Below are 21,652 nucleotides of genomic sequence, written 5' to 3' on the forward strand. Positions count from 1 at the left end.
ATCCAACAGTTTGATAGCAAACTTGCAATGGTAGTGTCATTTCCTGCGCTTGCCACTAGTTCCCATCCTTCCAGCACCTCCTGTCGTGCCAGCAGATGTTTGTATGACTAAGCAACAAACCAGATTAAGGAAATGACAGGAATGAAGAAAAATGACAACACCATTTTGAGGGTGAATTTTTGTAGCCAGGTGAGTTCCCGTATCCAGTTTCCCACACGGACACACAAAGTGCTGTGCTACCAGAGCAAGAGGCCATGGTGAGACCAGAATAAATGCCCAGGAAGAGACGGGGAGCAGAGCAGCTGCGTAAGCAGCGCTGCTGAAACACGAGCCCTGGCCTCCCATTACACACACACACACACACCCCAGACTCCCCTGTATTCCGGTTACCCTGAATAGACAACCTTGCACTAAGCATACAGTCTTGGTATGAAAAGCTTACAGGAACACTATGCACATTCACTAGAACATTTTTAGACTTTGGTCAGGGATCTTCTTCTGGCTGCGCCTTTTGGAAGCTATCTTGGAAAAAATACCTTCTTCCTGTATGTACAGTTCATCCATCTTGAAATAAACTTACATACATCTTTATCTTATGACCAGACTTAAAAAAAAGTATGCTGATTTAGGACTACTTTGGATATAGGTAGACAACAGATACATGAATTACAGGAACAGTTAGGTTTTCTACTCTTACATAAAAACACACCTGCTGCTACCTTCACAGCTGTCTTAACGTATGTCATGGTTCACAACATAAGTGCAATCTGTTGAGGTACTTGTCCTCAAATCTTGTCCAAGCTAACAGCTGTGAGGCCACACTAATATACTGAAACATTTTCAACTATGAGAAACCAGCAGAAGTATCAGAGCTGCTGGGTACAGATTCAATTTTAAGTCATCCCAGATCAACAGCTGGATCACAAGATAAACACTGCTGTACTATACTCAAAGCCAGGTTGAAATTATCATATGATGGATTTTTTTAAAACTACAATAAAATCCTACTACAATAGGATATAATTTTATTTTTGGCTACTGAAGAGAGCACCTCTTGTCTTAGTATTACAGAACGTATTCATTTGAAAAATAGGTCACAACAAGAACTGTTTTGAAATGATTGTTTAAACAAAGCTTACAAACAGAGATAAAATTCTTCTGCTGGAATATCTTCTAATGTCTGCAAAAAGGTTGACTATCCAGGAAGAAGCATATAAGATAGCAAAGAAATCTGTGAAAAAAACCACAAAGAGTAAAAAAGACTGATTTAAAAGCACTGGAAGCTTTTCCAGTGGTTTAAACACTATTCCAGCTTTTTTCTCTCCTTTGCTCTTCCCTCCTCTAATTTGGCCTGAACAACACAAATGACTTCGGGGGTGCAGACATCTCTCAAGAGTAACTGACTTGCAGGTGATCCTGGTTGCTCAAACATATATGGATTAGTTCGAAATTTATGACAGAAAAGTAAGTCTTGTTAACGATGCATGTGCTAAATGGGGTCTGTCAGAAGGCATTTTAAGAAAGCTGTAGCTATCCTTTATTACAGACTAGCTTCTCCACTCTTGTTTAGTTCCAGACCCTAAACTTAGCCCATCACTTAAGCTGGCAAGGTTCCTCCCATTTGAAGATTTCACAGATACCCCAAGGATCTTTTACTACCAAGGGTGGAGATAAAGAACAGGAAAACACGATAAATTCAGAAAGGTAGAACAGCCTATTTTGAAAAACAATTACTTCTTAGGTTAGCTTTGAAATATCTAAGAACCACTTTTCTGGCAAGGGATACATATATGTAGTTTTTCCCTTCATCTGATAAAAGCCAAAGAATGAATGTAACTAAATTAAGTAGCATCATATCTCCATAGGAGACACTTGATTTTACAGCGTGTCTACCAACTGCATATTCAAGAGCATATTCACCCAGGGTTTTTTTCTGAAATAAATATAAGATGATTATAAACACCATACATAATAGTAATCATATATACTATAGTGTGTGTATATATATACAATAGTAACACAGTATCTATGGTTATCTCAGTTCAGACTATATCCTCTCAAAGTCAGAGAAAGTAAGGTCTTTGTGATAAATCTTAAAATGTTCTCCACATGCACACACTTTTATTTAGCACAGAAAAGCTATTAAAAATCAGTAATTATCTGTAGCTGTATAATGTAGGTGTCCGCATAAATATATTTTAAGCATTCCCATACTGTCAGGTCACATACCTTAAAAAACATGAATCAGGACTTTGACTGCTATGATAACAGTAAAAAAAGAAAAATGGAAAACAGTAATGCAAAACAAATGTTACATTCGGGATCCTATATTCTGTTAAACAACGTTTCAAAATTCTGTAAAATGCTTGGAGATTTTCAAAACTCTGCTAGCCAAGGCACCGAGTAACCTGATGCAAACCTGAAGTCAGCCCCGCTTCGAGCAGAAGGTTGGATGAGATGACCTTCAGAGGTAATTCCCTTCCAATCCATGTTAGTTTATGATTTTATGAAATAAAATGGAGAGTGGGAGTGTGTTTGTATACTCATAATACACATGCACACACTTGCCCTCTTTCTTTCTAGACGCCCTAGCCTATCTATAGATAAAACTGAATACTGCATGAAAAGCACAATTACAAACGTCACTGAGTGGTAGACCAATTTTGGTATCTTAAATACACATCAATTTTACATTTATACACAAGAAGTACAGATTAAAGTATTGCTTTATGATGTGAGGTGGCAAAGATGTCAAGGCTTCTCACACTTATCAGTTCTATCTGATCTCCGAAGAGTCCAACTTATTTGTTAAATCCTCAGCTTCATAAAAACACAATCCCCACTACCCAGAGCTGTGATTCTTGTACAGGTGAGGAATCTCTCTGGAATTATACAGGGATGAAATACTAATTGCTTCTGCTGAGACATCAGATGAGAGGAAGCAGACTTGTTCTGAGACACATAATCACTCAAACCACAAAAAACCATTCAGGTTCACCATTCCTCTAATTCACGTTTCATTTACACATCTCAAACTGAAACTCCACTACTCCTACCTTTGGAATTCCTCCTTTGAAGCGTTTTCCCTTCTGCCATCCACTGATCAGTATTTTCAGCAGTGACTCATGAGAATGCACTTAACATGACACATTGCTGAAACTCCTTTGGGGTGCCTTGATTTAGAAGCCCAAAACAAATGTCACTAACAACAGACACAGGATATGAAAATTTCTTGAAAAGGTAATTACAAGCATCATCACACTTAGGATAGTATTTCATACTATCTTATTTCATACATATTTCTTATAGGCAAGCAATCATGCCTTGTAGAAGTTACATTTGAAATTTACTCCTATTTTACTACAGGATAAAAAAAAAAAAAAAAAAAAAGAGGAAAGAGAAGCAGCTTGAAGATTACTTACTAAGCCCAAAGAATTCCAAATAAAACTGGACTCCTGCATCCCCGTTAATATTCTTAAATAATGTATCTAGGTGCAGCATTCTGCTTCCTGCTGAACTTCAGACTGTATGATCAAGCTTTACAGATAGGCATTCAAAACAAGCAAAGAGCTGAAGAATTGAACAGCCATTCTAAACTGTAAAAAACCATGGCATTGAAACACCATTATTTTCTAGTCATCTACTCCAGTCTGTCTCACCTCAGTTCTACCCACCCCCCTCAAGTGGTGTCTGTGATGATGTACAAAACTACTTGTTTCACAAAGCAAGCTCGAACAGCTGTTTAAAATAATTTTTTCTCACATTTGGTAGAGGTTTTCACTACAAAAGTAAACCACAACACAGGTAAGACCAACTTTTCAAAATAAAATATCTGAAATTTTCATGAAATACTAAATAATTGAGCTAGGAGCACAATCATAATTACTGTGATTTTAGAAAATTACTTTTTGTAAAGGTAAAATAATGGGATACAAAGTTGTTAGTATGAAAACTGGTGAATTTTAAGTTCTTTAGCTAATGGTTTGAAATTTAAGTTCCAACACAGAACCTGTCCTTATTTGGATGGAAGTCTCCCAGTTTACGCACTTAAATACTCACATTTCAAAAGATTTGATAGAACCACAGTTCTAAGGAAACCAACTGGGACAATAAAACCACAAGACAAACACCAAAAAAAAGAAAAAAAAATATCTGTTTTTACAGCCAGTGTTTCCCTTTCACTATAAAACCATATAGGAAATTTTCTCATTTTCACATTACTTAGCCCAGAAGCATATACTCAGTATTGCCAAGAACCCAACTAACTGTTTTGCTTGAAGCGATACTTCTACGGGTATATTCTTAACATATCATTAGAACAGCAATGTAAACAATTTTTATAGATTTAGTTCTGACATTTGAACATACTTATGTTCAGCAATTCCCAAAGACCTATAGGCGCAGAAAAACTTACTAGGTTGTTTTACCAAAAGCAGACACAGCCACTGCTCTTGTTATATTCTTGGCAGAAGCAAGAATCTTGTTTCAGAATCATTACCATTCACTTCTGCAAAATTTACTGGAAAATAGTAATAATATTCTGTTCTACAGAAGTCAGATATTCAAAAGTGTACATTGTTATCACAACCCCAAAGATAGCATCTGTGCATATTGTAACATTACAAAAAGAAATTTTGAAAACTCTACTTTTCTCTTGACTTTTCTTCAGCATGATGTGCTAGTTTAATGGCAAATTTTTGGGGAAACACATTAGTATGGCTGAATCCTACTGTATCCAAGTACTATGCACCAGAATGATCATTCTGCCAGTAATTTTATGTAGCGAGTGCACCTTCACACATCATGCAATTGCAGTATTTGTTTACTTCCATATGAATAAGTCATTAAAGAATATAAATATTTTCAGTGTGCATTTATAAAGGCACAAGAACTACGCTGAAGAGGCTGACAAGATGGTGCTCAAATGTCACAGAAGGGCAGAGCTCCTTACTGAAATAACCTACTGTAGTTGCAGATTCTTCTGCTGAGCTTGTAGACAACGTAACTGACTATACTGATGGCAGAAGTCCTCTTCCCTCTTCACTGTGATGACACTGACAACAGGAAATCTGGTGGCGCTGAAAGATAAACTTCACTGAGAACTAGTGTCACATACTTTTTCTATGAGCCAAACTGAGTCACTTACATGAATGAGTGCTTGGTAGTCAAAAATTTGAAAGATACAGAGCAAAGAGCGAACACAGAAAGACAGGGGAAGTCGTATTTTCATTTTGAGAAAGCTTCAACAAATGGTCTTCTCTACTTCATTAAAAAAAGGGCGCTCTGCAACGTTTGGCAAAAGATGTATTGGTAAAAAGGCAATGTTGAATTTTTATACTTCAAAGCAACAAAAGAAAAGAACAGCAGTTTCTCATAGCAGGTGAAGTAGCTCATTAAAAAAACTGAATGTTGAGTATAATGACCTAATTAGGAGAATTTCTCCATAGAGAGATGCTGTTCTAACGTAAGTTGATGGGAAAAGCCAGCTGGCTTGAATACTGTAAGATCAAGATCTAAACATTTATGAAAGCATGCGGTTAAAGAAGGGGGGGGTGGGGAAAAAAAAAAAAAAGTCAGAAGACTGGGAGTTTCTGTCCTTCTGAAAAACATATATTGAATACAATCACACTACTTTCACAGTTTCTCAGTTAAAAACTTTCCAGAATTACTCATATTTGGTAACTACAAAACAAATTCAAAACTGCCAACACTATTCTGTTGAACTTCAGTTACTAAGAGTACTCCACGCTTACTTCATCTTTGCTAGAAAAGAAAATAATTAAGAGGTATCATATACCAGCTTTTGTAGTATCAAAAGCCAAAGTAAGAGATCAAATTATTCAATAACAAAATATATTTAGATAAATGACATGGTATCTGATCTTGATTGCTCATTTTTTAGAAGGCACTAACAAAACACACGATGTAGTCCAATATTTTTACCCATAATTTTTCAGTGCATCAATAAACTGCCAGAATACCTTCCAGTATGTGAAATACGTTAGATTTGTTTGCCATGAAAAAGCATTCTGAGAAACACATTCCGGTTAGAAGCATGCTTGATGCTGTACCTTCTACCAGAACGTTGTTTCTGTTTTAACCCTTTGAGTTTTAAATAAAATGTGATGAACTTTTTCATTAACAGAAAGTTCATGAATTATAAATATGCTAATAGGCATTGCTCAAGCTTTTTGGCTTCTTGTTTCTTGTTGCCCTTCAGAGAACTACATAGATTCTCCCAGTGAAATAATCCACTCCACACACTTTATTAATATTAACATAACACAATACCATTTTAGGTAATTAAATTTAATGTGCTGTTCAACAAGTAACACGGAACTTCGTACTACAACTTACAGTAATTCTTTATAGTTCACAATACCCTCACAGCAAAATCAAAATGGACCAAAAACTGCCCCAGCACTGTTATGCAAGAGCTTGATTCTCTTCTTGCTGGTCACCCTGAAAAGTAACACAATGATAACAGTTACAATATGGCATTCAAATATCTAAATATGAAATATGTTTGCACTGTTTCACAAAGTATGTGTAGGCAAGTACATTCCTCTAATATAATCTTCTAATTTTTAAATCATGGGAAATATTACAGTAATTCCATTTGTGCAATATATATCATCAAACCAACATCTTAGGTTTTTATCATGTGTATACATAGGTTTCACCAAGTGAAGCACAGATCAACATTTAACATTAAAGTAGATTATTTGATTATCTTAAGACTAATCACTCAATCTTAATTTTCTGTAAGGAAAAGCAGTGTTTCACATTCACTTTCACATTGTATCAGCAAAATAACCACAGGCTGTGGTTTGGTGGGGGATAGGGCTGTGTTGTTTTGTTTTTCTTTTTTTAACTGAAAACAAACTGAACACTAAAGACCAAAACCAGTACATGCAGAATATTTTAGTTCAATTAAGAATTGTTACTTTATACTTTGGCCAGGTTTGGAGAATCTGAATGCAAGACTAGTCAAAACAAAGAACTGAAAATCAATTTGTTGGTAGAGCACAGGAAGCTGTCCTGCTAAGCAGGTTATTTTAGGTTATTTTATCAGGCTTTTTTTTTTTTTTCTCTTTTAAATACAATTTAAGTTTTCCGGCTTGCTAATAAACTCCTCAGCAGTTCACACTGGTGTTGGGGTAAGTCTTCAGCATAAACAGCTTACTGGACTTGTCCTCAAGATCGTTTATTTTCTTTCCAAGCTAGGGAATTACACTTTACAACTACCTTGTCTGGACAGCAATTGTACAGCTTTTCAGATTACTAAAGATAAAGAGAAGTTCTGCAATATAGACTCTTGCAAGATCCCACAGTTGTGACAAAAGCTATGTAGCAAATAATTCTAAAAGGAATTGCTACTACTATTTTAGGAGAGACAGGAACTGAAGCTGAAGCCTACCTTCAAGGTTGGGACTTCCCAACTAATCATTTACTACTGACTGACACCATCGCGTCCTACAGGTTTCAGTCACCAAACACTTTTGAGTATTTATTTTGTACTTGTATTCTGTTTAATTTCTTAGTGAATAAAGGCCAAAAAAAAAAAAAAAAAGATACATTCCATAATCAAATCATGGAATCATTTAGTTTGGAAAAGACCTTTGAGATCAAGTCTAGCCGTTACCCCAGCACTGCCAAGGCCATCACTAAACCATGCCCCTAAGCATCACATACATATATGTGTTTTTAAACACCTCCAGGGATGGTGATTTCCTCACCTCCTGGGCAGCCTGTTCCAGTGCTTGACCACCCTTTCAATGAAGAAGTTTTTCCTACTGTGCAGTCTAAGCCCCAATCTAAAATCTCGTCAGTCAGTTCTGTCATGAGAATCTGTCTCATTAATAAAGGTACAAGTAAAGGAGTTTTTGAATCTCTATAAATCAAATATTGCAAAAGTAAAAGAATCCAAAATCTCCCAAAGCTTCCACAAAAAACCCTCTTCAACTACTCTGACTCATCATTCTTCAATCTTAATGTCAGAGCAAATAACAAACATTAAAGGAAAAACAACAAAATACCTGCTTTGACAGTTTTGTACTTGTTACATGTAAAGTAGAAAAATAATTTCAATCTAGCTTGGTTGGTATTCTATATGTTAAAGTTGATAGTTAATAACAGAATGAAGCATTAGAGGAGAACTCATTGTATTCAGGAACCTAACTGGACATGGTTCAGTAACACTTCCCTTTGGGTATGCCCTGCTAATACTTTAAATTAGACTTCTGTACATTCTTTTCTTCCTGTGTTATTTCAACATTCCAATGGTTCCTAATAGCCAAAACTCAAAAAATCATACCATTTCACCTGGCAAGAGTCTCAAAATCCCTGCTACTTGACTTCCTCACTCTTTCTCCATCAATTTAATTCTCTACAACAACAACCTCTGAAAGCTATCATCACCAGGAAGACTCCCAAACCAAGACAAGAAACCAAACATTAAAGCCAATGATGAAGCAGGTGAGTTTAAGTGTTCTTGCTCCATCATCTCTGGTATTTCCAGTTTCTTAACAGTTAAGTGTTTAACCAACCTGCAACTAGACAGTAAAAGGCCTAGAATACAACAGCTGTTTTATGACTACTAGTTCAGAATTTGTTAATAAAGCACCTTCAACAAGACCTCGGTATTTTCTTAGCCCTTACACAGCAGCACAGAATGAAAAGGCGTACTTTGTAAGGCCCAAAACAATAACTGCAACAGGAAAACATGACACCCAAATGCCTGGAAAGCAGGAAATACCTGCCTTCATCTCCACCCTTCAATAGGAAGTGCAGTACCACACCTTTAAAAAACAACAAGAAAAAAAAAAGTATATATTAACATAACCACTGTTTCTTTCAAACAGAAACCCACTACAATTAAGAATTTTGCCCACCCAACTAAAAACCCCTAGTAATCGAGTTTAGTTCTAAGACCCAAGTTCAGCTACCAACATGACTTTGGCCGAATCACTTGACCGCTGCATGGTTATCCCACAGCTAATAAGAATCCCTCAGTAAGATCATCACTACCTCACTGCTATACTGTGAATGAAAAACAAACCCAAAAGCATTACCAGTGATATGGTGTTCAGACACTGGAACACAAAACTATTTTCTTCGTAGAGAGGCTACACAACTGCTCCTGGTAGGAAGAATAACACTGCGTGCCCTAGGATGTCTGTCCCGTAAACCCCTCATTTTTTTAATATCTTTATTCCTAGACAGCTGTCATTTCTTAGCCTTATACAGTTACCGCTGCATATGTGTCTGATCACTTGTATGTTGCCAAGAGGTGAGACGTATATGGTGCGATTTAGCATCTTCACATAGACATCATGAGACTTAACAAAGCACCATATCCTCTACCTTTTAGGGCAACAAAGTTTTTCTCATAACAAACAACTTTTCACAGAATTTCACATATCTCAGAAGGCTGAAGTAAGCAATCAATTAGGAACAAACCCTCTGTCTCACCTGTATCAAATCAGTCCCAGGAATTCAATTACTGCTGCACTCCAAACTAAAATTACATTGCCAGACAAAAACACTATTTTGAAGAATGTACTTGAATTTGTTAGCTTCATCAGCACTGGTATTTATTTTCTCCTGACCTAGCTTCCAAGAATTCTTCTGTGCCATATAATTGCTTTCAGAACCCCAACTCGTTCACCTACTAAAATCAAAAGTAAAAAGAATTAGGAAAGTCACAAGCAAAACCACAGTGGAAAACGAGAATCAGACAAACACGCACGTGCGTTACATACTTCACCATATTGGCGAGGGGTTTGGACACACCATGCAATGCCAATGTAATGTCCTAGGTTCTCAGTGTCCCCCTGCACACATTAAAAGATACATTTTTTTAAAGGTCAGATAACTAAGACACGGATTAAAGTACAATTATTCAGTAACACTGTTGTGGATAATTGAAACCTAAATAAAGAGTAATGGACAAGCATACCTATTTGAGGCTCCTCTGATCTCAATTGTGAATGCCTCAGTTACTGATGACACTGCAGTAAAAGAAATCAGCAGTCGACTGATGGTACGGTTGCCTCGTTGAGCACGGCACTATTTTTAGACAGGTTAACACATCACTTTGTAGGTAATATCACTCAGTCAATGAAACATTTTTCTTTTGAGAAAGGTTAAAGCACATGCAATTGCATTTGCCTGGAGACTGCACTACCGTAAAAACCTAACTGCTTACTAAAGTGACTATGACACTCAAAGTACTAGCTATTTTCTTGTTCCATTAATGAAACTTGTACACATTTAAGGAATGCAGTCACTGAACAAGCAGGTTTGCTGTATGTACTCTAAGGATCTTAGAAATTTTCCAAAATCTCTCAGATTCTTGCCTTGGAAGGACTAGACCAACTGTTATGTACCAAGACGTGTTTAGATTATGAATCAAAGCATGAATGATATGATTTTCTAATAAACAAAATTAAATGTGACAATAAAATCAATGTAAAATATTTTCAAATGCAAAACCCCATAGTATCACTAACGTGTCATCTGCCTCCGTTGACAAGCAGTCATGTGGCATCTCTCTCTCTTCTTTCACAGTTACAATTCTCACATCTCCAAGTTCAGAGCAAGCATATTCTTTAGACAACTGGTCATCATTGTCATACCTGTCAACATAACCCAAATTGTTAATTTAAACACTTATTCTGCAAAAAAATTTTGTCTAGAGTAGTAGTACAACAATACAAACAACAAATGCATAAGGTGCTCTACAAAGGATATTAACAAACCTTCCTTTTTAATAAAGTTAGCTGTATACTTTCCTCTCTCTTACATAACTTCCATCCCATTTTTTTAAATGTCAGCTACAGTCTTTCAAGTACTATAAAGAACAGTGTTTCATCGGCCCCTTACATATAAAGAGAATATACTACTAACGTTCCATCAGCTGCTATTAAAGAGGTGCTTCCTGATGATGCCCTTTCTTCTTTCACAGTAATTCTTCTCACACCCTCAGGGAGGGAACAGATTGGAGCTTTTGACAATGGGTCATAGCTGTCATACCTAGAAAGAAAATACACAGTTGGTATTAACACCAATAATTATTTACTTGCTATTAGTAAACAGAGAAGAAACAATCTACTCACAAGTCCAGTAAAAACCCTGCAACGTCGGCATCATTTCTGAAATCCAGCTTTTCCTTCAGTGTCAACCATCGGTCAATATGATTTCCCACGTAAATCCTTGTTTTCCCCCTTCTTCTATCAAGACTTTGCTTTCTCTTTTTCTTTTCCAGGAAAGTCAGCACTGGGGGCCTTCCACACCTCTTTGCTGGCACTGACATCGTAAGCCTAGAAACAAAGGAAAGACTATTTAGTGAGACGTAGCTCAGAGCAACACGTTATACCTCAGCGTTCCGGACCATCACAGCGGGGACCGACTGCCAGACACCATAAGCATTTTGCTCCTATGGAGTTAAGAGCCTAAAGCGCTATAAATGAGAGCGGCCCGCAGCCGAGGGCGCACCCGCCGGGCACGGGCGGCTCCCAGCCGCGACCCCCGCCCCGGGCTGAGGGGAGCCCCCCCGGGGGCGCGGCCCGCTCTCCGAAGCGGCGCCTGGGAACGCGGCCGCTTCCAGCCAGGCCCCGGCACTGGGCCGCGGGACAGCCCCGCCTCTCGCCCCCCCTGAGGGAAACACTCGCTCCCCGCCGCCTGCCGAACCCCCAGCCCCTGCCGAACCCCCAGCCCCTCCCGTGCCCCCGCCGGCCCCTCACGCCGCCCCGGGGGCCGCTCACCCGCCGCCCCCACCGGCAGCCGGGCCGCACCAGCGGCGACGAGATAAACACGGGGCACGTGACCGGCGGGCGGCGCGCGCTGATGACGCGCGGTCACGTGCGGCGGGCCCTACCGGAGCCGAGGCGGGCCTGCAGCCCCGCTCCGCGGGCGGCACGGGGGCTCTGGCCACCTGCCGGTAACGGGCATCATCGGCACCGCAGCCCCGAGCCGGCCTTGCCCCCGGTGCCCCCCTCCCGGGCGGCGGGCCCGCGGAGCCCCGCGGCTGTGCCCCTGTCCCTGGCGCGTTAGGCGGTGCCCGCAGGGTTCCTTTGCAGCGGGCATGAACCGGCGTTAAGGAAACTGGTTAAAAGCCTTTTTCTTAATGTTAAAATCTGCAATTAACTACAGGCACATCTGAAGGAGCATTTAGAGATGCTGAGGTAAAAACTGGTATCTGCAAGTCACTGCAGCTGAGAGGAAGTAGGTAACTGTATTTTTAAATATTTAGTAACAAACTTCAGTAAACGTGTGGCAAAAAATAGGTTTTCCAAGCAATTTAATTAAATTAATTTTAATTAACAAATTAATTAAAATCTGTATTATTATTGTAGCTTCTGAAAGATCAGATTCAGAGACAAAACTAGAATCTTCCTCTGAAAAGCAGAAAATGTTTGAAATTTACCTGTTGAAAGGGAAATACTATGTTAGTGATAGAAGCAAAAAGAAAATGCAGCATAAGTTTAGAATCCGTGTTGTCACAATGCATTATAATGACAACAGTATGCAGCGTGCAATCTGCTAGTTTCTTAGCACCTCCACACACCTCTGCTGACACGTACTTAATTTTTAAATAAATAGCTAAAAATACAGACCAAGTTAGCAATATTTATGGCTAATTTTATCTAAACAACAAGAGGGACAGTCATACCTCTCGATTTCCTTTTTATTATTTTTCTGGTCAGTTTTGGTAGACTCCACAGTAACAAGTCAAACAAGCTAGCTAAAGAACTAGTAGATGTCTGAAGGCTTATAGAAACATTTATTTGCATCCGTTGAATCAGCTGAATAACGGAAACAAAATCATCTGTTTGGTTTTTGTCCAACACTTACGTAACTTGAAAATAAAGAACTGAAAGAAAAAAGCCATCATGTTGTGACATCTATTTACATGCATCATTTACAACAGTATGTGAGCAGATTTGCATGACACATTTTAGTGTGAGTTTAATAGAGAAGTTTTAAAGGAATTACCATAGCATAATTACAGTTTCTCTCAAAACAGCACAATTTCTCAGTGATACATGTATGTAACAATAATCCCCTGTATTTTACCCTTTTAAGAATGAGATCGTTCCTCTGCTATAACCATTATTTATGTGAAATACATACTTGGTGGTAACTGTTTCCAAGTAAATGGTGACTGTTTGAGAGACTTTTCATACTTGTTTCCTCTGATTGCCTTAACAAACACAGTTACTGTCTGTATAAATAGATTCACATTCCAAATAATGGAACTGTGTTAACCACTAAAAGCTGTTGTGTGTTTAGAAGTTCCTGTTTATCTTGAAATCACAAAGCTGCTGAGAAAAGCAAGGGGGTACTAACAACATTTACGTCTACCAAGTAATTTTGAAACAAAAGCAAATATGCAGCAACTCGTCTTTTATGCCAAGTTAAGCAAGCTACTGCTGTTACGCACACTAGTAAGGTTAAAAATAGCATTTAAAAATAAAGATGCATGTCTGTGTTCTCAACAATGAATTAGCAGATAAGATAAAAATTAAAGCTCTTAATGTATCTTGCCATATTTGTGATTTTTTTTCTGTTCCTCCTCATTAAGGAGGTCTGCTAGCCAGTATTAATTTCTCCTACTTCAGCTGATCCTGGCTGTGTGACAGACACAGCAAGGGAATGTTTTTAATCCCACTGATATTAATGTTGATTTTACCACTTGGATGTCCGTAACAGTAAGGTTAATATTTTGACCCTGAACTGTTTCACACAACTCCTTTATTAAACGTGCATTCCTAGTACAATGAAGTGTATGTTATAAGGCAGTAGCAGCTGCCACCTTGGAATGAAATTTCAAAGCCAAAACCCCAGGCTCAGCAAAGGTTAAGGTTCATTTTCCTCCACAGCAATGCAAAGAAATGTAACTGAGGGCACCAGGTGCAGCACACCGCCTGCTCCTGAACCGCAACTGCAGCCATGCAGGAAAGAATTTCAGAGGTTTATACAGTTTATAGCAGTCTCTCTGCTACATTACTTCAACTCACTCTCTCTCCCTTACCATCAACTTCTCACGGAAAATCCTTGCTATACTATCATCTTTCCATCTTTCTGCTGATAAATATTTTACTGTGCTTCATTAGTTTCCAGAGCAAACATGTTATCTTTGAGCTCCTGCATATTTAGTTTCCAAATGTAAGCATAGCAATAAGGTACTTTACAAACTTAAGAAAATACTCCATTTATGTCATGTTTTATATATTTTTGTGAAAGGGGATTGAAAATCTACTCCTTGGAAATGCCGCCTTCATGTAATAAATAATTTATCTATGTAATATAATAAAAGCCAATAAAAACCACACAGAGTCCAAGTTTATCCAGCCATGTTGCCTGTTTCCAGAATGTATGGGGATGTTTGATCCTTATGTGGTATATTCTCCCAGTTTCCAGTTACCAGTGATTTAAGGACTTTGAAGGCAATAGGGCGAATCCAAACCATTATGTTAAGCAGGCACGGAAAGACATTTACTCCATTAACTGAATCTCTTTTAGACCCCACTTAATATTTTGGGCTTCATAATACCCTACTGCAGTGATTCTTCACTTTGCTTTTTGAGCCACTTGTTACAAAAGAGTTATTCCTAGATAAAAAGTGATTTATGACACTAGCACAAAGTCATATATTTCCACGTTCCAGTGCAATACTGATACCCCATTAAAAAATACAGTACAGCAGTGATATTAATTAGCCCTCCACAAAGACCAGCTCTCTCATCATCAACAGCTTTAACCAGTTTCTTTCTGACCTGAAACAGAATGAATTTAATAAAGAGAACTATTTATTTAATAAAGAGAACTAAGAATAAAGTTGAAAGCTGCAAGGTTTATCACCACACAAGTCATTCCAGCAAGAGTCTTTGCATGCATTAAAATCCTTAATGCTTTCCGAACAACCCCATTTATTAAGAACAGTATTAAAAGATAGATTGACCCAAAGGCTTCAAGTGTAGACTTGCAGAAAGCATGCTCATTTTCAAAACTGAGCTCCTAGTCATTTGGGCCTTCATGATACAAACCAGGAACTACTGTATTCTAAGAGACTTTAAGAAAAATCAGCTGTACAGAAGTCTAGCAAGACCTGCATCCTTATTGCATCTTGATCTATGTAAACTAATACAAAAGTAGAGTTTCTTATGTTTATCAGTCACTGCTGAGGATGATTCATCACATTTAAATGCTTTCACGTGAGCTTCATAACCTCAGTCTTTCACCTATCATTGTATCTGCAAAGAATAATACTTTTTTATATTAAAAAGCAAATAAATTAAGCTGTGTAGTAGCTAATGTGAAATAAAAACTCTCATATAGAAAACATGAAGTAAACCAAAAAAAGCTGAAAGGAACTGTTAAACAAGCAGAGTACTCAAACTAATAAGCTAGTACATTTTCACTAGAGAAAACCAGCATCTCTAACAATGTATTTGCTTCAGTTTCCTATTTTTACTTTCTCCCCCTCACCATCTGTTTCTGTTCGGCTTTTTCTTCCAAGAAGTATCCACCTCATTTAGCTTCACTCACCCCATCACAGAATTAAGATTGAATAGAAATAAACCTCCTGATGCCAAAGCCACAAAAGCACTACCTATTCATAAAAGGCCTTCTAAAAATATCTCGTTTTTCTTACATTACTTTTAGATCTTTTAGAGAAACAGTCAGTATTGATTCAATGCTTTGCTACACACATCCTCTAAACAGAGGAAGTTTTTTGGCCACCAGTACCTTCAGATGGTATCTCTGCCTTCCACACCGCCATTTTTGCCGAATCTTCCCCTGTTCGCTTGGTAGCTGGTAGTGAATCCCACAACATGAGGTACTGTAGTGTGGAGAAGGAAGGTGAATTACAGAACGCACAAGAATTTCAGCTACTTTCAGTATTCTTCAGCAAAAAGAACTTCTTCCATCATGCAAATCGCCCAAGCAACGCTCAAATGGACTGCTGCTTCTGTAGCAAAACTTGGAATACAAGAGGTCCTTAGGAGTTAGCAGCACCTGTGGCACAGCTCTGTAATAAGTAACTAAGGGTAATTTGCTGATCAAATTAACTTTTAACAAAAGGAATGATCTTGCTGCAACAGATTTGAGAATGTTTAGTCTGGCAAGAAAAGAGTTAACCATGAGGTTGCGAGATGTACTTTCTCAAGGCCAATGTTAAACCATAATCTCATGTTACTATGACAACCTTTGTCTTCCTCTTGAATTTAGTGTAAAAATAGACTAGTTTTGTAATATACAGCTTCTTGCTACGGGACTGAGAGCATAACCGTTTGCTTAAACTGGCCTTGAAGTTGAGGATAAAAGAGCTGTGTTACTTGTCGGAATTTGCGAGCCTGGGTGGAGCTGCAACTCCCCGGCCGCCCAGCGCGCTGTTTTTGCTTTCCTGCCTTAATAAATACTTAGTGAATTTATTTCGGACTCTAGTGATTTCAAATTCAACTATAACAGCTCCTTGTGCATCCCCATCCTCCCTGGGAGGCTGCAGGTGACCAGCATTCCCAACCCAGCGGCACTGAAGGCACCGGAGCAAGGAGTGGGAGCATCGGCTGCGGGGGCATGGTGGGCCCAGCGAGTCCCACAGGCAGGACAAGCATCGTCAGGGGTCTAACTGTACAAGTACTATTTGCTGCACCAACACAATACTGCCACATCTCCATGCTGGCACACGGTGAGTTTGGTGGAGCAGAATCCCCTTATGTGGTAGTGATTTAAAGAACGAAGTCACAATTTCTTAGTGGCTGAGTATCCTTTATTGGCAGCGCCGGGTGCACGGGGGATCCTTCTGCCTAACGTGCATGTTTAAAGTAAATAATTATCTTATATTTATACAATAAAGCAATGAATATTCAATTAACACATATACATATTCATTACACAATCCCACCTACTCTCGCTTTGTATGTTAATTAGCTTATCAGTCCTTTGCGCTTGCGCAAATTCCTCCAAGAATTGTGGGCAGGGGTCTTCAGGACGTGGGCGGTGGTCTTTGGGAGGAAGGCCGTAGGTCTTCCTCATGGTGTGCTTTTCACCTCTTGCCTGGTACGTGATGATCTTGCCAGTTTGCAGTGTTCGTTATCGGTCTGAACTAATTTATGTCCTTGTCGACCGTCTGTTTCTTCTGCTTGTTTCTTTTAGTCGCTCTCTCTAGATAACTTATAAACAGGTCCCTTGTTAGAGAAAGTTAAAGAAAGAGAAACAGACTCCTTCTTTGATCAGTTATTTAATTAATTATTTCTTTCAGACTATAGTTACATGACCTAATTACTATACCTACATTCTTTGAGTAAATATAAGTTCTTAGCCTTGGTGCAGGGCTGTACAGAGGATTTCATAGCAGCTTTTGTCGTGCAACTACTAATTTAATTAGAATATATTTCTTATATTCATTATATTTTAACTACAAGGTTTATTCTATCCTAAAGTGAATTCATACAGTATCAGTAGCATGAGCAGAGATGACTTGGTTCGCTATGCCGAGCCACCACTTCTGGTGAGAAACTTCGAACAGCAAGTCGGTTTGCTTTGCCTAACACCACCTGCATGAAGATTAACACCACTTTGGGGAGAAACTCCTCACAACGGCGCTCAGCCGGGCCTGAGGGGGCGGCTCCCCCCGCCGGGCCGGGCCGGCGCTTCCCGCGCTCCCGGGGTGAGGCGGCTCCCGGCGCGTGGCCCGCCCCCCGGCGCCGCGTGCCCGGCGGGGCTGAGGCGGCGGCGCTGCCCGCGCTCCCGGGCTGCCTCAGGGCCGGGGCAGCCTCAGGGCCGGGGCTTCGCCGTGCTCGGCGGGCACCGGTGTCCGTCCGCAGAACGGGTGTCCCCGGCACGGCTTCTCACCCTGAGCGGCCCAGGGTCAGGGGGAACGGCAGAGATTGCAGCAGCAGGGCAGAAGTGACTGGTGTAAATTTCACAGGTGTTCTATAAGAAATATGCTGACCTGCCAAGGTAATTCAGAGGCGGGGGTGTATGTTCTGACTCTGTGTCTGAATTCGCTCAGTGAGGCAGATGAGAACAGGCCTTCAATTATACACAAGAAGTATGAGAAATAAAACAGTATGTGCGCAAAGTTGGCATGGAGAGTGACACTTTTTCTCACCGGCAGCATGAGCTGAGTCACAACAGAATGCAGCCATGGACTGTAACGGTGGAAGGAGAGGGAAATAGAGGAATGCTCTTCATTTTCATGCGTGACATGCAGTGATCAGGAGAGCCTATTCCAGAGCCCACGCTATACCATGTCCAGAGAAAACAAGAGGTGATGAGGAAAGCAGATGAAATGTAAGAAGCAGAACTCTGGAAAATGAAATATGAAAAGGCACTGGCCAGTGGCAATGCTATAATTTGAGTCCTGAGGCAAGTCCGTGGAGGGCCAAAAAGCTTGTGACAGACTTTCTGATGTTGTGTGTCATTTCTCTGCAGCAACCATAGTACATTTACTGAATTAAATAGTATTACAGGTAGTGCATGTACCATTTCTCAGAAATGAGCCATTTCTCAGGAAACTTTTGGACCCAGCTTCTATGTATAATAACCCTGAGCCTCCAGATCTCAGCGTGAGGAGAACAAGTCCCAGGCAGCACAGGGAGGAGTCTGAGCCAGGTAGGACCTGTCCCCACAGGGGCACTCAGGCCTCAGGTCCCACCCTTGCGCCTTCAAGGTCAGTGGGCACCGTGACAGGGCAGGAATGTAAAAGAAATTAAACACTGGAGGCTGCCCCTGGCGTTCTGGCCGTCTCTGCAGGCGGCCCGGGGTTCGGCTGAAGGCCTGTGAAGGGGAAAAAAAAATATGGAACGCTTCACGAATTTGCGTGTCATCCTTGCGCAGGGGCCATGCTAATCTTCTCTGTATCGTTCCAATTTTAGTATATGTGCTGCCGAAGCGAGCACGAACGTAACCGCGGCTCCTCATCTATTTGTACCCCCGAGAGCTGGGATCTTTTAGGGTACGGTGAGGCCGCGTGCCTGGCAAGGAAGCGGCTACCCGCTTGAGCAGGTTTTGCACAGCACCCCTGCCGTGCTGCCGGGCCGGGGCGGGCCGGGGGGCGGCAGGCGGCGGGGGACAATCCTGCCCGGGCGACCCTCGGTATGCAAATAGGCGCAAGGCACTCTGGGGCGGGCCGCGCTGGCGCGGCGGGTGGGCGGGGTGGGGCGCGCGGGGGCTCATCGCTTGGCTTCTTATAAATTTGTTTTCGGAGGCCTTTAAGGGCAGCAGTACTCAGTTCTTTGCAGTCAGTAATATTACTGTTTTCTGTGGTAACATACCGGTAGTTTTTACTTCGGTTTAATATCAATTAGCTGTGTCAATATGCTGGTAATTTAAATAATTTGTTATTTCAAGTGTCTTTCGAGCACACAGGAGCTATATTAGGGGACCTCTTGCCTGTGGGGAGCGCGGAGCGGGAACATGTCACCTACCTGTGGGGTGGAGCGGGGAGAGCGGTGGCAGTGGCAGCGGGAAGGGACCCTTCTAAAGAGAGGCGGGAGGGAGTATCTCCAACAGCAGCAGAGTGGCGCAGCGGAAGCGTGCTGGGCCCATAACCCAGAGGTCGATGGATCGAAACCATCCTCTGCTAGCTAGTCTTTATTTTCCCCGGCTGCCCAGAGTTACAGGGTGTTGCAACCGGCGGCTCCCCCCGCGCTGTTGAACGCTCTTTTGCGGGTGAGCGTTTGGGTGTTGCAAATAGAGTTATTTTTCCTTGACGACCTGTACCGTAGTGGGTGCGATAAAGGAAGGACACTGCAGTACGAAGGCTTCAAGTTTTTCTTCTAGTGCAGTGTGATGATTTCATAGAATCCCAGAGTGGTCTGAGTTGGAATGGCCATTTAAAGGCCACCTAGTCCGGCCCCCCTGCCACGAACAGGGACATATTCCCCTAGACCAGGTTGCTAAGAGCCCCATACAGCCTGACCTCAAATGTTTGCAGGGATGGGGCATCCACAGCTTCCCTGGACAACCTGTGCCAGTGCTTCACCACTCTCATTGTAAAAATTTCTTCCTTATATCTAGCCTGAATCTACCCTCTTTTAGTTTAAAACCATTAGCCCTTGTCCTGTTGCAAACTCATTCTGCTAAAAAGTTTGCCCCCATCTTTCTGGTAAGCCCCCTTTAAGTACTGAAAGGCTGCAGTAAGGTCTCCCCAGAGCTGTCTCTTCTCCAGGCTGAACAGCCACAACTCTCAGCCTGTCCTCACAGGAGAGGTGTCCCATCCTTCTGATCGTTTTTGTGGCCACCTCTGGATCCACTCCAACAGGTTTGGTCTTTAATAATGTATAAAAAGCTCGTTACATACGTTTGTATTTCTTTTTCATGGCTTGCCTGTTTAGATGAAACATTCTGTTACCTATACATGGGTCAATTAATAGCAAGAGAGGAAACAATGTGACAAACTAAAACAGTAGTTGTAACAATGGTTCCTGCTTCTTCTGAAATACAGCAAGCAAATACTCTGCCCGAAATGCATGAGACGAAAACGAGTATACAACTGTGAAGTAAAAGTCAGTGCACACAGTATTGAAAGTCTATACTCAAAGCTTTAAATTGCGTGATCTGAGAAATGGCTTAGCCATTTTGTTTAATGGTAAGGTGCTTCTAAATGTGCATTATTTACAGTAGGATTAATCATCAGTTTAAGTTTTACATAAAATTATGCAGAGTGGAAGAGGAGCAAAACAGACTGTACTTACGAGCCTGCACAAAAAATACTGTTGCCCCTTTTCTGTGGAAAGAGTCCCTCAATAAGGGCGGCTCGGGGGGTCCGTTCAGCCGGTTCCATGGTGTAATGGTTAGCACTCTGGACTCTGAATCCAGCGATCCGAGTTCAAATCTCGGTGGAACCTAATGGTTTTGCCCCCGCACATATGTTGTCACCGTGGCTAATGAGTCGGAGGGAAACTGAGTGTTTTTCGGGGCAGTTTGGAATAACCTACGGACATGCCCTGATACCTGATGAACGTATTTAAACTTGAAAAGAAACAAACCATGGAATTTTCCTGACACCCACCCACCCATATTTATTATTTATTGCAGCTAGGTTAGTACATTCTTACATGAATCATCTGAAAATTTTCAGACGTGCCGTAGTGTACTGAAACGCTGTGAACAACCTGTGTGGAAAGGCTGTAGATCCTGCACTAGCAAAGCACGGGCCGCCCGCCGAGCGCCGCTGCACGGAGGAGCGTTCAGTTTACTCGCCTGAAGGGTGTCCTGCCGGTCCTGGTCGCTCTCTGACGTTGCATCTTGGCGATCGTTATGCTGCGAAGGCAACGCACCTTGTAGAAAGGCGGAGTAAATACAAACGTGCAGGTTGCGCTGGATTCGCGGCCGGTCGGACCCGGGGCGCGGCGGGGCCCACGTTGCCGCAGCGTTGCGCTCTGTTTGCCGTAGATTTATTCTCCGGCCGCGCGGAGGCGAGTGCCACCACCCGGTTCTATGGTGTAATGGTTAGCACTCTGGACTTTGAATCCAGCGATCCGAGTTCAAATCTCGGTAGAACCTGCAAGCGCGTCCCACGCTTTTTACAATGTCCCCGGCGGAGCGGCGCTGGTGCTGGTGGACGCTCCCTGCATTTAGCGCGGACCTGCGTGTAACGCCCCCCGCAGGCGGGGAAGACAAACCGCAGGGTCGG

The 21,652-nt window shown here is 41.2% G+C and overlaps 4 non-coding genes across 4 annotated transcripts; 3 read left to right on the forward strand and 1 right to left on the reverse strand.

The window, feature by feature from the left end:
- Window positions 1-18,807: 18,807 nt before the first annotated feature.
- LOC119142560 lies at window positions 18,808-18,914 on the reverse strand. The gene has a single exon (XR_005102320.1). It is a non-coding gene; the product is annotated as a U6 spliceosomal RNA (small nuclear RNA).
- A 614-nt stretch (window positions 18,915-19,528) lies between these two features.
- Window positions 19,529-19,600, forward strand: TRNAM-CAU. The gene has a single exon. It is a non-coding gene; the product is annotated as a tRNA-Met (tRNA).
- Window positions 19,601-20,792: 1,192 nt separating this feature from the next.
- On the forward strand, window positions 20,793-20,864 carry TRNAQ-CUG. The gene has a single exon. It is a non-coding gene; the product is annotated as a tRNA-Gln (tRNA).
- A 586-nt stretch (window positions 20,865-21,450) lies between these two features.
- Window positions 21,451-21,522, forward strand: TRNAQ-UUG. The gene has a single exon. It is a non-coding gene; the product is annotated as a tRNA-Gln (tRNA).
- The last annotated feature ends 130 nt before the right edge of the window (window positions 21,523-21,652 follow it).

Source organism: Falco rusticolus, chromosome 1 (genome assembly GCF_015220075.1).
Source record: "Falco rusticolus isolate bFalRus1 chromosome 1, bFalRus1.pri, whole genome shotgun sequence".
NCBI classification, from domain to species: Eukaryota; Metazoa; Chordata; class Aves; order Falconiformes; family Falconidae; genus Falco; species Falco rusticolus.